This window comes from Canis lupus, chromosome 4, assembly GCF_048164855.1.
Source record: "Canis lupus baileyi chromosome 4, mCanLup2.hap1, whole genome shotgun sequence".
In the NCBI taxonomy this organism is placed as follows: Eukaryota; Metazoa; Chordata; class Mammalia; order Carnivora; family Canidae; genus Canis; species Canis lupus.
The window spans coordinates 43,280,038-43,293,960 of NC_132841.1; the positions used below are offsets into that span (position 1 = coordinate 43,280,038).

At 35.5% G+C, this 13,923-nt stretch overlaps 1 protein-coding gene across 1 annotated transcript in view; it reads left to right on the forward strand.

The window, feature by feature from the left end:
- SLIT3 (slit guidance ligand 3) overlaps window positions 1-13,923 on the forward strand; it is a 591,163-nt gene that overhangs the window by 55,016 nt on the left and 522,224 nt on the right. The window lies entirely within an intron of this gene.

The window sequence follows — 13,923 nt, forward strand, 5'->3', positions numbered from 1 at the left end:
TGGTAGTAGATTCATCTTTATCGATCATACTCTGAAATACAGCCTGGAAATTATATGGGTTTTGATAATTCATTCCTGGAGTATTGATTTTCATTATGGATGGTATTTATTGGTTTGATCTCTTCAGCCTTAATGGGAAAGGGGAGAGAATTCTGTCCTTTAGTTCTCAGAGTTCTACATTCTTCCATAAAAGGGCCTCTGCTGCAGACTGAGTCAGGTGCCTCTCCTAACATACAACAATGATTGTCCTTATCACAGCACTTATCATACCATCTGTTAAGTCCCTATTTGCCTGATTGTCTCTAACCAAACCATGAGTATGTTGAAATCAGAAATGTTTCATGAAGTCTTAATCTCAAAGCTTTACACAAGGCATGATAGTAAATACTTATCAAATACTTGGGGTTTTGTTCTATACTAGTGGTTCTGAACTGAGACCAATTCCTCCCCACCCCCACCCAGAGGACATTTGGTAATGTCTGGGGATATTTTTGGCGGTCACAACTAGAGTGTGTTACTGGTATATAATGGGTAGAGGTCAGGAATGCTGCTAAACAGCCTCTAACACACAGGATAGCTCCTACAACAGAAAATTATCTGGTCCAAACCATTAACAGCACTGAGGGTGTGAAGCTCTGCTTCTTATCTGTTATGTATCAGATAGCATCATAGACACTTGACATATGCCATCTGTTTAATCCATACAACAATATTATGAGGTTAGAAATTCTGTGTCCCTGATGTGACAATATAAAATTCAAAGCATTGACTTTAAAGTATTGTTGCTAAATATGTCTCCCCTACATCTAATTTAGCTACATCTCACTTCTGGTTTCACCAAAGTAGGCAGGATGGAGTACTAAATTAAATGAAACCAAGAGGAATATTCAAATCCCATAGATGGAACATTCTACAAGAAAGCTGTGTTGGTCTCTTCAAAAAATCAACGTCCTGGAAAGATGGGAATTGACTATTGTAGATTAAAAGCTTAAGATAGGAACAGTAGCAAAATTTGGGAGGGTCAATGGAGTCTAAGTGTTCTAAGATCTTTGAATTATCCCAGAAATGATAATAGCACTACTGCTTATTGCCTTATTAAATCAAGGATGCATGTTGCAATCTGTAGGATAGCTTCTAAAAAGAACAGTTTAAAAAATATAATAACCTAATAGAGGGAGAAAGGATGGAGAATGATTCAAAGAAAAATATAGTTAATTCAAATAAGGAATAAAAGAAAAGGAAAAGGAATTTAGAACGAATTAAACAAAGAGAAAACAAATAGTAAGGTGATGATCTTAAATACAAAAATATCATAATTATTGTGTATATAAATGGATTAATCCTCTACCTAAAAGACCGTGGATAAAAACCAACAATAATTATATGCTTTTTATAAAGACAAACATTAAACAAGAAGATAGAGAAAAAAATAAAAGGATAGAAAAGATACCATGAAAATACTAACCAAAAGAAGGATGGTGTGGATTTATTAATACTACTTAAAATAGACTTTTTAAAAAAAAAATGTTATTGGAGATAAAGAGGGCTATTTCAAAATGATAAAGGATTAAATACACCAGAAAAATACGAGAATTTGTATCTGTCTAAAAACATAGCCTGACAATACGTAAAGCAAATATTGACAGAATTAAAAGGATAGACAAGTTTACATTCATAGTTAAGATTCATTCTTGTAATTAATAGGATAAGCATATATAATCATTAGTAACAATATGGCCTATTATAATATTAGTAACAGTATGGAACAATATGACAGAGTTTGCAAACCTGACCTAATTGATTCTTAGAAAACACTGCAATCAAAAAATGTAGATTGAACATTTTTTTTTCAACTACATGTGAAATCTTTATCAAGCACTGGTTTACAAAGCATGTCTTAAAAAATATGAAAAGGTTGAAATCATATGGAGTATTTTCTCTGGCCACTGCAGAAATATTCAAGAAGTCAATAAGAAAACAGTAACTAGAAAATTTCAAATATTTGGAAATTGAGTAATATACTTCAAAATAAAATCTGAGTCAAAGAACATATCATAAGGGAAATTGGAAGATATATTTTCTGAATGTTAATAAACACACAGTATATCACGATGTATGGATTGTAGCCAAAGCTATGCTCAGAGGAAAATGGATACCCTTTAAGTTACATTATTCAATTTATGATGTATGTATGCTATCATACATTTTAAAAGAAGTAAGGATAAAATCTTGATGGAAGTACCCATTTTAAGAAGCTAGAAAAAAACAAAAAAGTAGGAGTGAAATCAGTAAGAGCAGAAGTATATGAAATAGAAGCATATACATAATTTTTAAGAATATTGAAAAGCGAAACTTTCACTCTTTTTTTTTTTTTTAAATTTTATAATTTATTTATGATAGTCACAGAGAGAGAGAGAGAGAGAGAGAGAGAGAGAGAGGCAGAGACATAGGCCGAGGGAGAAGCAGGCTCCATGCACCGGGAGCCTGATGTGGGATTCGATCCCGGGTCTCCAGGATCGCGCCCTGGGCCAAAGGCAGGCGCCAAACCGCTGCGCCACCCAGGGATCCCGAAACTTTCACTCTTGACACAATAAAATTACAAAAACTAGCAAGACTGATCAGAAAACAAAAAAAAAAAAAACCAAAAACAAAAAAAAAAGGAAGGCCAAATTGCCAGCATGAGGGATAAAAGGGAGGACACATCGATGGATTTTACAGATTAAAGGGATGATAAGAATAGGTTTCGAACTTTAGTTCAATGATTTTAAAGATTAAGTGTAATTGAAAACTGAAGCAAGAAAGGATAGAAAATCTATATAGTCCTATTAAAGAAATTAAATCTTTAATTAAAATATTCCTTGGGGTGACTGGGTGACAGGCACTGAGGGGGGCACTTGATGGGATGAACACAGGATGATATGCTATATGTTGGCAAATTGAACTCCAATAAACAAAAAAATTAATTAATTAATTCACCATGGGATGCCTGGGTGGCTCAGTGGTTGAGCACCTGCCTTTGGCTCAGGGTATGATCCTGGAGTCCTGGGATGGAGTCCCACATCGGGCTTCCTGCATGGAGTCTGCTTCTCCCTCTGCCTGTGTCTCTGCCTCCCTCTCTCTGTGTGTCTCTAATGAATAAATAAATAAAATCTTAAAAAATAAATATTCCACCCAAAATAATCTAGGCTGAGATGGCTTCACTACTGAATCATACCAAAATTTTAAGGAAAGAATAATATCAATTTAACATAAATTCATTCTATTAAAAAGAATAGATATTTTTCATTTGAACAATATAATTTTTATAGCAAAATCCAATAGCTTTTCAAAAAAAAGTATAAACCAACATATTTCATGAATATTTATGTGAATTTCCTAGCAAGATATTAGTAAAGTGAATTAGTGGTACATGAAAAAGATACATTACAACCAAATTTGGATTATTCAAGGAAGACCAGGTTGGCTTAATATTTGAAAATCCTGTCCCCAATTAAAAAATACTGAACAACTAGGATGGCAAAACCAAAGACATACACTACATCTACAATAAAACTAGTTGACGCAGTATCTTAGTAAAGCCCCTGCACCCTCAATAAAAGTAGACAGGGAAAAACAACTGATGGTTACATGACTGTTGTGCTATCTCATCTATGTAGAACAAAGCAGAGGGAGGCTAACTAAAATTCTTATGACTCTGAGAACAGGAGATTGCTTAAATAACCAATATGTACTCATTGGAAAACACAGTGACCAACCTGAGAAAAGCACCAAAAAATGGAAGGGAGTTGGATTAGATCCAATTCATGGTAAGTACAAAGGAACCATGATGTGATAATGACTGATAGTACTTGGAGTATTGTGGAACCTATAAATTCTTCAAACTAACAAAAACAAGGCTCTTTTTCAAAGAAAGGCCTAACATTGATAAGAAACTCCTGAGAGTAGTTGATCAGAACAGGAACAATAGTAGAAAAGAAAACTTCTTGATGAAAGATTTAGAAATCACCAGAAGAGTTAGATCTTAGAAAATACAAGGCCATGTTTTTCATTAGTTTGTGGAAAAAAAAAAAAAAGAATGAACTCTAGACTCCTGAATCTAAAAAACTATCACTTCCTACCCCTTTCTCATAAAACTACAAAAATTTCTTTCATTTAAGAAATAAGCAACCAAAAAGATTATGGTTGAAGCTCATACAAAGTGTTTTTTTCATAAAAAAATTAAAAATGAGTAAGAAGTATAATAACCTTTCTAGAAACAATGAAAGCATGCAAGAAAGAGGAACCCACAGAACAGATGAAAACTATAATAGAATAGTTCAAAACTAGCTACACAAATTTAAACTATAAAAGCTACACTTATAAACTATAAAAGTACAACATAAATTTGAATTTTAAAAGCTCAGAAATTAGATAATTAGAGAAAAATAGAATATGAAAGGAGGGACAAAGAACTCAGGGATCAATTTTGAAATAAAAGAACTAATTTTAAAATAAATATTGTCAATTCTGAAGAATGAACTTGGAAGAATCACACTATCCAACTTCAGGACCTGGTATAAAGCTACAGTAATCAAGACAGCATGGCATTGGTGAAATAATAGACAAATGAATTAACAGAACTGAATTAAAAAAAACCTGAAATAGACCTATTCAAATATAGTTAACTGACTTTTGACAAAGGTGCAAAGACGATTCAATGGAGAAAAAAGTCTTTTCAACAAATGATACTGGGACAATTGGATGTTCATATATAAGAAATTGAACCTAGGCACAAACCTTACATCTTACACAGAATTTAATTCAAAGTGAATCATAGACCCAAATGTAAAACTATTAAATTTCTAGGAGAGACAAGAGAAAAAAATATACATGACCTTGGTTTTGGGAATGTGTTTCTCAACATAACAGCAAAAGCATGATCCATAAAAGAAAAAAAAATTCTCAATTGAACTTTATTAAAAACTTCTCCAGAAAAGGCACTGTTAAGGAAGAATGAAAAGTCGCAGACTGGAATTAAATTTTTGTGAAAAATAGGACACCTCGGTGGCTCAGCAGTTGATCATCTGCCTTCGGCTCAGGGTGTGATCCTGGGGTCTGGGATCGAGTTCTGCATTGGGTTCCTTACAGGGAGTCTACTTTTCCCTCTGCCTATGTCTCTACCACCCCCCCCGCCCCACCTGTGTCTCTCATGAATAAATTTAAAAATCTTAAAAAAATATTTTGCAAAATGCATATCTGATTTGCATATAAAATATACAAAGAACGTTCAAAATTCAACAATTTTGAACCCCACAAAGAGAAAGAAATGGGAGAAAAGATTTTAACAACTACTTCACCAAATAAGATATATAGATGGAAAATAAGCATATGAAATTTCTCACTATCACTTCTTATTAGGATAATGCAAGATAAACAACAATGAAATAGCATTGTCCCCTTTAATTACAATGGCTAAAATACTAAAGACTGATAGTACTAATTGCTGGTGAGAACGTAGAGTAACAGGAACTCTCACTTATTGCTGGTGAGAATGCAAAATGCTATACCCACTTTAGATGACAGCTCATCAGTTTCTTGCAAACCTAAACACAGTTGGATCTTATAGGTGGTTTAGTGGTTAGGGATTTAGGGCAGAAGAGGGGATAAAGGGTTGAATAGGTGAAGCCATGGGAAAGGAGTGGCTTAAGATGGTGAAATTATGCTGTATGATACTGAAATAGTGAATATATGACATTTGCATTGATCAAAGCCCATAGAATTTTATAACATACAGAGTGAATCTTAATGCATGAACATTTCTAAAATTATTTAGAAAATTGGAGGATCCCAAGATGGCATATGGACTGTGATGAATGTATGAATCAATCTCTTGAAGGTGATAGGGGAAAGGTGCTGACCTAAGTAGATTTGGAAATGAATCTATGAGACTAAATGCAAAAGGAACCACACATAAAAACTGTACTGTGGTTGACAAAGTTGTTTCCCATAGGAATATGAGTTAACATTTACTGTACATATGTATTGGAATTGAACAACAGATGGTGGATGGTATAGACAGGTTTGTTATTGCTGAAATCGATGGTTACAAAGAGACAATGAAGAAAACTATAATGATCCTTGTAGCAATGGATTAGAGTTGCAGACATCAGTATGAACAAATGTTTAGCCTAAGATAGATATGTTCACTTAATATAGATGGATATATACATAGAAATATATTGATATGTAAATATACGTAGGTTTGTATTTAAGCAAATATTTCCTTGCTCTCTTAGCTGGAGAGCCTAGAAGTGATAACCCCACAATAGCAATGAGCACACCTAGTACCCAGATCTTGGTTTCTAATACCATTCTCCAATAAAAGGAGCTAAGGCTCTTAGAGAATGGGATGATTCTAGGACTGGGCATGAGATAGATTGTGCCAGAAAGGAATGCTCAAAACAAAACAAAACCCATAATTAGGGAATATGTTAAAAGGACATAGGAGCAAACTGAAAGCGCTCTTAATGGCCAAAGCTGAAACAATTTCAGCTATAAATAAACAAATCAGTATTGGATTATATCCAAAGTATAAAATGTCCATGAGTCCACAATGACATAAATAAATGATTGGATAAATAAATGAATGGGGAGAGGAGAAATCTTCCCTGAAGAAGAATTCTAAGTGATTTATGTAGATTTTCTGCCCCTAAGGAGGTGGGGCATAACTCTCTACTCCTTAAATGTAGGCTTTGCATGGTGATTTCCTTCAAAAGCGTACTGTATGAAAAGGGGAGGGCAGAGAATAGAAATTCCACGGTGGAGAAATATGACACACGCTACTACCTCAGTCAGATGATCAAGGTCAATATCCAACGTGCTAAGTCATGTTAATAGTATGTACCTTTGATATGATGTAATGAAAATAGCAGTTTACATCTGTGATGTCCATCTCAAAACCCATAACTACATTCTAATGAGGAAAACATCAAACGAATTATGAGGGACATTCATAAAAACATCTGAACAGCCCTCATCAAAACTGTCAAAGTCATCAAAAACAAGAAAAGCCAGTGAAGCTGTCAGAGCCAAAAGGAACATAAGGAGACATGATGACTAAATGTAATGTGGCATCCTGGATGGTATCCTCAAACAGAAAAAAAAATATATAGTTAAAAACTAAGGAAATCCGAATAAAGTATTGAGTTTAGTTAATAATAATGTCTCAATATTGGCTTAATTGTGGCAAATATACTATACTAATATAAAATGGTAATGATAGAGGAAACTGGACATGGGATGTATGAGATTGCTCTGTACTGTCTTCCCAACTTTTATGTATATCTAAATCTATTCCACTATGCAAAGTTTATTTTTTAAAAAGTTGACTGTACCAAACCCTACTTGAATTACAGATTCATAAGCAAAGTAAATGTTGTTATTGTTTTACACCAAAAATACATGCAAACATACTAATCTAGATACAATTTTTGGGCAGATAAATGCTTTAAGAGAAATGGAAAATGGATTTTTTTTTTAATCAATAAGAAGTTAACATAGAGGTTTAGAGGATTTAAGAGAAAGTGATAGATACAGAAATCAAAGACAGTCTATCACATATATAGTGCAAATCTCTGAGGAAGAAAACTGAAACAGTTACTCTGGAAAACTCTGGCAATGTCATCTCCAGCTGAACATACACATACCCCATGACCCGGCAATTCTACTCCTGGATATACTTCCCATAAAAAGACCTACACAAGAATGTTCATAGGAGCACTGTTTGTAATAGCTCTAAAGTAGAAACAGGCCAAATGCTCATCAGCATGAAAAAAATAATTGGTCTCTTCATACAATGGAAAGCATAATGGAAAATGAAATTACCCCAAGACAAAACAAAACAAAACAAAACAAAAAGCTGCAATGTGTTAAATCTGCAATGTGATAACAATGTGATAAATCTCAGAAACAGAATGAGTGATAAAAACCAAACATAAAAGAATATATGCTACCTGATTTCATTTACATAATCTTCAAAACAGATACAACTAATCTATGATATTAAAAGCCAGGATAATATTTACAATTAGAGGGCTGTAAATAGAAGAGAGCACTAAAGGGTATCTGGGGTGTATCATCATCTGTTTCTGGATTTGGGTAGAGGTTTTGTGGATCTGTTCAACTAGGTGAAAATGCTTCTAGCCATAAAATTTAGATTTGTTCTTTTTTCTATGTGTATGTTATATTTTAAAAAATTATTTTAAAAGGAGACTTTACAGACAGATACAACCACCAAAATCTGGCTCTTAATTGAAGCCTAATTTGAAGAAACTAATGCATAAAATAAAATTTTGAGACAAATGGGGAAATCTGAGCATGGATCAGATATCATGAACATGATATCAGGAAATTGTTTATTAATTTTGCTAAGTGTGATAATGGTACTCTAGTTATGTAGGAAAACCTCTTAATTTTTTTGAGATGCATGCAGAAGTGTTTACGGATCAAGTTTCCTGATTTCTATACTTTATGGTTCCATACGTAAATAGTTCAAAAAGAACACAGAGCAAAACAAATACAGCAAAATGAAAATAATTGTTGAATCTAAGTGGTGGGCTTACAAATTTCAAAATACATATTTTTCTGTATATTTCAACATTTTTTTACTAAAATTTTTTAAATGTATTTTTTAAAAATTATCATGTACTTTTCAGAGAGAAAAAAATCCTGAAGTTCTGAAATTAAAGTAACTTGCCATGCTGAGATTTAAATCCAGGACTATTCCGAATTCAGGTGCTAGGAAAAGAAAACATAACTGTCAGGAACTGGAAGGAGATTGTGATATTGTATTATCTAATTTCCTCATTTTACAGACAAGGAAACAGGCTAGAGAGGAATTTGACTTCTATGAAATGTTAATGCAGCATGCAATGTTTGAGGGGTTTGAGTTGCCTTGGTGTTAGCTCAGTTTTTCCGAAGAGCAGAACACAATAGCGTTCTTAGCTCTAAGCCAGAGTTCCCATTTACTCTTTAATTAGATGTGAAGTAAATTAGATTATATATTTAAATGCATATGTGTGGCAAATATATATTTTTAAATTATTGCAAGACTTATTTTGTTTCTGGTAAGATAGAACCCTGCTTGTCCCACCAGAACTAAGATGTGTTATGTTGCTTGAGCCAATCATTTAGAGGCCAGACACTCCCAACAGCCCATGAATGTGGCTTTTTCTTCCTTTGGCCTCATTTGTATCAACATCAAACACTGACCATTGTTATTAACTCAGAATTATGGACAGGGTTTTCTTTGTGCAATTTATCGCCTGTGGTGTCTACACTTAAATTACTCTCCGTCCATGAAAAAAAACCCCAGTGTCTGTGTGGGTGTATAGCTGCCAACACCAGAAACACCACTGCTGACAGATTTTTGATTGGTTTATGTTATTATTCCTTATTTAAAAAAAAAACATAACTTCTGTCTTGGAATATGTTCTCCATTGGTCCCTTAAGAACTGCAAGACAGTGTTAAGGGAACCCTTAAAACTAGGGAAATGTTAGGGGAAAAATAAAAGCTGGAGAAAATGTTCACCACCATGTGAAGAATCAGACAGGCCTAGAGGCTTGTGTAGGCCAGCTCTGCTTGATTCTCTCCCACCAAGCCCTTTCCTCTTTGGCTACATTGAAGAACCAAGGCAGATGAGGAAGAGGTTGTTGGGAGACTTAAGCCTAAACTCTTCAACTCTCACTATAACTTCAAAGAGTAGGAGGATAGGGCCATCTTCCTGGAGAACAAGATTTAGGATTATAAAAGAAGTGTAGTGAAGTAGTAAGGAACGTGGGTTCTAGGGTCCTGGCCCACACTTATTTGCTTTGTGACCTTGGACAAATTAATGAGTCTCTCTCAGCCTCAGCTGCCTCATCTGTAAAATATATATCAGCCCTATTGGGGTTGTTGTGAAAATTAAAAGCATGCATGTGAAGAATTTAGGACAGTGCCTGATTTGTAGTAAATGCTTATTTCACTGTAGTCTCTGGGAAAAGAAAAAAAAAAAAGATTATGTGTTCCTGGAGAACCTCTAAGTCGGGTATTTTCAAACTTTTTCCAGCAACTACCTCTCCTACTCCACCCCACAGCAGCTCACCCATCTCCAGACAATTTCAGATAACACACATCTATACATCTATTAAGCATCTGCTATGCCACCATGTATTATGTCAGTATTAGAGTTTTTGAGACAAATATAGAACCCTTGCCTTCAAGCTGTTTATAGTCTACTTAGGAAGACAAACATGTAAACACAACCTTTCAACACAGCAGATAGTGAACCCTTGAGAGTACAGAGGAAGACCGCCTCTATTGGTCAGACCAGGAAAAGCTTTACCCAGGAGGCATCACTTGAACAGAGGCTTGAAGATCAAATAGAAGTACAAATCATGACCACCAGTTTGGCAAAGAATAATACATCTGGGGTCATTCAGGATGGAAGCAAGAATAGCAAGAGCTAAAAGTTTCTACAGGCCCTTAGATCTGCCAGTTTAGTTGGAGTGAATGTGTGGTGGATACTTAGTCTAAGGATTTAAAGATTAAGGACATGGACTTAAAAAGTAGACATACAAATGGCCAACAGACACATGAAAAAATGCTTAATATCATTCAGCATCAGAGAACTACAAATCAAAACCACAATGGGATACCACCTCACACCGGTCAGAGTGGCAAAAATTAGCAACTCCGCACACAACAGATGTTGGCGAGGGATGTGGAGAAAGGGGAACGCTCTTACACCGTTGGTGGGATTGCAAACTGGTACAGCCACTCTGGAAAACAATATGGAGTTTCCTCAAAAAGTTAAAAATAGAGCTACCCTTTGACACAGCAAAAACTCTACCAGGTATTTATCCGAAGGATACAAACATAGTGATTCGAAGGGGGATATGTACCCCAATGTTTATAGCAGCAATGGCCATAGTAGCCAAACTAAAGGAAAGAGCCCAGATGTCCATCAACAGATGAATGGTTAAAGAAGATGTGAGATACATATAATATCACATATATATTTATATGTATACACACACACAAACACACACACAATGGAATACTACTCAGCCATCGAAAAGAATGAAATCCTGCCATTTACAATGACATGGATGGAACTAGACAGTATTATGCTAAACGAAATAAGTTAGTCAGAGAAAGACAAATATTGAATGATTTCACTCATGTGAAATTTAAGAAAACAGATGGATATAGGGGAAAGCTAGGAAAGGCAAAATCAGATGAAATCAGAAAGGGGACAAACTGGGCAGCTGGGTGGCTCAGTTGGTTAAGCATCTGCCTTCAGCTCAGGTCATGATCCCAGCATCCTGAGATCTAGTCCTGCATTGGGCTTCCTGTTCAGCAGGGTGTCTGCTTCTCCCTCTACCCCTCCCACTGCTCATGCTGTCTCTCATGCTCTCTCTCAAATAAATAATCTTTAGAGAGGGAGATAAACAATAAACTAGAGAAAACAAACTGAGGGTTGTTAGAGGGTACGTGGGTGGGCAGATGGGGTAAATGGGTGATGAGCATTAAGGAGGGCACTTGATATAATGAGCACTGGGTATTATATGCAACTGATGAATCACTAAACTCTACCTCTGAAAATAATAATACACTATATGTTAAATAAATTGATTTTAAGTAAAAAAAAAAAAACCCACAGTAGAAAAAAAAAAAGAACATGGACTCAAAGTTAGGATAGACTTGGATTTAAACCAGGTTAAATCTTCCCATTTCTCTTACCAGCCAAGAGACCTTGTGCAAGTTTCTCAGTAGCTTCTGAGTGCCATTATTAAACGAGGATAATCATTATTGAGTAGAGTTGCCTTTATTTTTATTTTTAAAATTTTTATTATTTATTAATTATTATTATTTTTTAAAGTAGGCTCCCCTCCCAGTGTGGGGCTTAAACTCATGACCCTGAGATTAAGAGTTGAGCGCTCCATTGACTGAGCCAGCCAGGCTTCGTTGACTTTTACCCAGGGGCTTGTTTCTAAAGTTGGTGTGAAAGATAAAAATGGAAAGTATTCAAATTATTGACAATTCTATCTGCCATAAACAAGACATGTAGGGACTGTTTTATACTGAAAAACACCATTAACCACTGGAATCCCCATCAACAAAATGCTCACGGTGAGCAGCACATCAGGACTGAGATTAAGGGAAGGGCAGGCTCTCATCTCTCATCCAAGTCCTTTGGGAGAACAGGTTCATTGAAAAGAATGGTTGGTAGGACCTTCTGTACCTTGTATTTCTCACCTTCTTCTATTCTTTTAATTTTTGCTGAATGCCTATATGTGGGTTCACCTGTGAGTCAAATGCACATGTGGCAGGATTCCACTAACTCACTTCATGGCTCTCATGAGATGACCCATGGGAAGGGCTTCACGCAGTGACTGGCACAATTATCACTCAGTGTACTGAGGCGTTCTCCCCGGCTCTCCTTCCCTTCATCATCATCACAGGCTAAGAGTGATGGATAAAGAAAAAAGCAATTTACTTGACCAAAAGGACTGCAATTTTACTTTTTGATTTGTTTCCAAAGACCCTACACCAAATACATACCAACATGGCTTCCTGTTCTTGTTTTCCCATTAAAAATTGCCTAAGCATGTTTTCTCATTTGGAAAACAGGCTTAATAGTATTTTCTATCTGATAAAGAGTAAGGGCATTGTCAGAAAAATATGTATCCAATAAATGATCAAAAGAATTAATGCGTTAGGTTCATTTGTTTTATTCTCTTTATATTATGCTGTTTTGTTAGAAGTAGAGAAATATCTGAAAGATCAGTTTTCTCCTTTCAAAGTATAACAAGTAGAACTGCTCTAAATCTGGGAATATGTCAGCCAAGTTTTGAATCTCAAAATGCTTATGTCTCTCTCTCTCTCTCTCTCTCTCTCTCTCTCTCTGTCCCTGGGGTGTGTGTGTGTGTGTGTGTTGGGCTTCTCCAAGATGTGGAGGTTTGGAATGAAAATGGTAATTGACCTTTAACGAGAGGGCTGAGAGAACTGCTTCTGTATATTATATGGCTGTGAGCTGGATTTTAAATGTTTGATTAAGTTATTAGAGTGTTTTGCTTTGGCATAAAATACTATAAATTTACGATTGCTGGCCAAAGTGGTTAGTCAGTGGAGAAGAATAAATTGTTTTGAGAGGTGCTTCAAAACCTGGATTTTATTCTCTTGGAAAGACAGGGTTTAAAATAAATCATGTAATACAAATGAGAATTTCCATAATTAAGGTCCAAACCAGGAAGATCCCTAGGAGCTTTGGAATGGTAAAATGAAGAACTGTATTTCAGGATTCTTTCATTTTCTTTTCTTGTCTCTTTAAATTGATGTTTTGAGTGTGCTAAGTTTGTTTTTAGAGACCCAGAGATCAAACAGCACAAAATGAGCATTTATTAAATATTTGTCGTTAAACAATTTTTCTCTGAGATGTAAGGACTTCAGAGAAACTTTAAAAAAAAGTGTCCAGGACAGCTTAACTTACTTACAGTGCTTCACACGTTAGAGGCCCCTGTCACCTGCGCCCATGTCATTTCTGGAGAATTCATGTCTGGTAGTCCTCACTCCCTCTCACCCAGTAATGTCACTCCCTGACAGCTTTTGTGTTTTCAGAGCATATCCTCTTATTTCTGTCATTTAGAAAATCTCTCTTAAATGACAATTTCCCTCCCCTGGGGGCTCTTTCTGACTTCTGGCCTCCGACCTTCTCCCCAAGATTCTTCTACCTGGTTCCTCAAAGTCCCCAGCCTCCCTTCAGTGCTTGCTAGGCTTCTCCCAGGAGTGCCTAAGTAAATAAAATGTGATTGCATGTTTGTGATTGGTTCTTGTACTGCTTTATTTATTTGGTATAGGTATTCACTAGAGAGCTTTCTACCATACAGTATTCCAATATACCA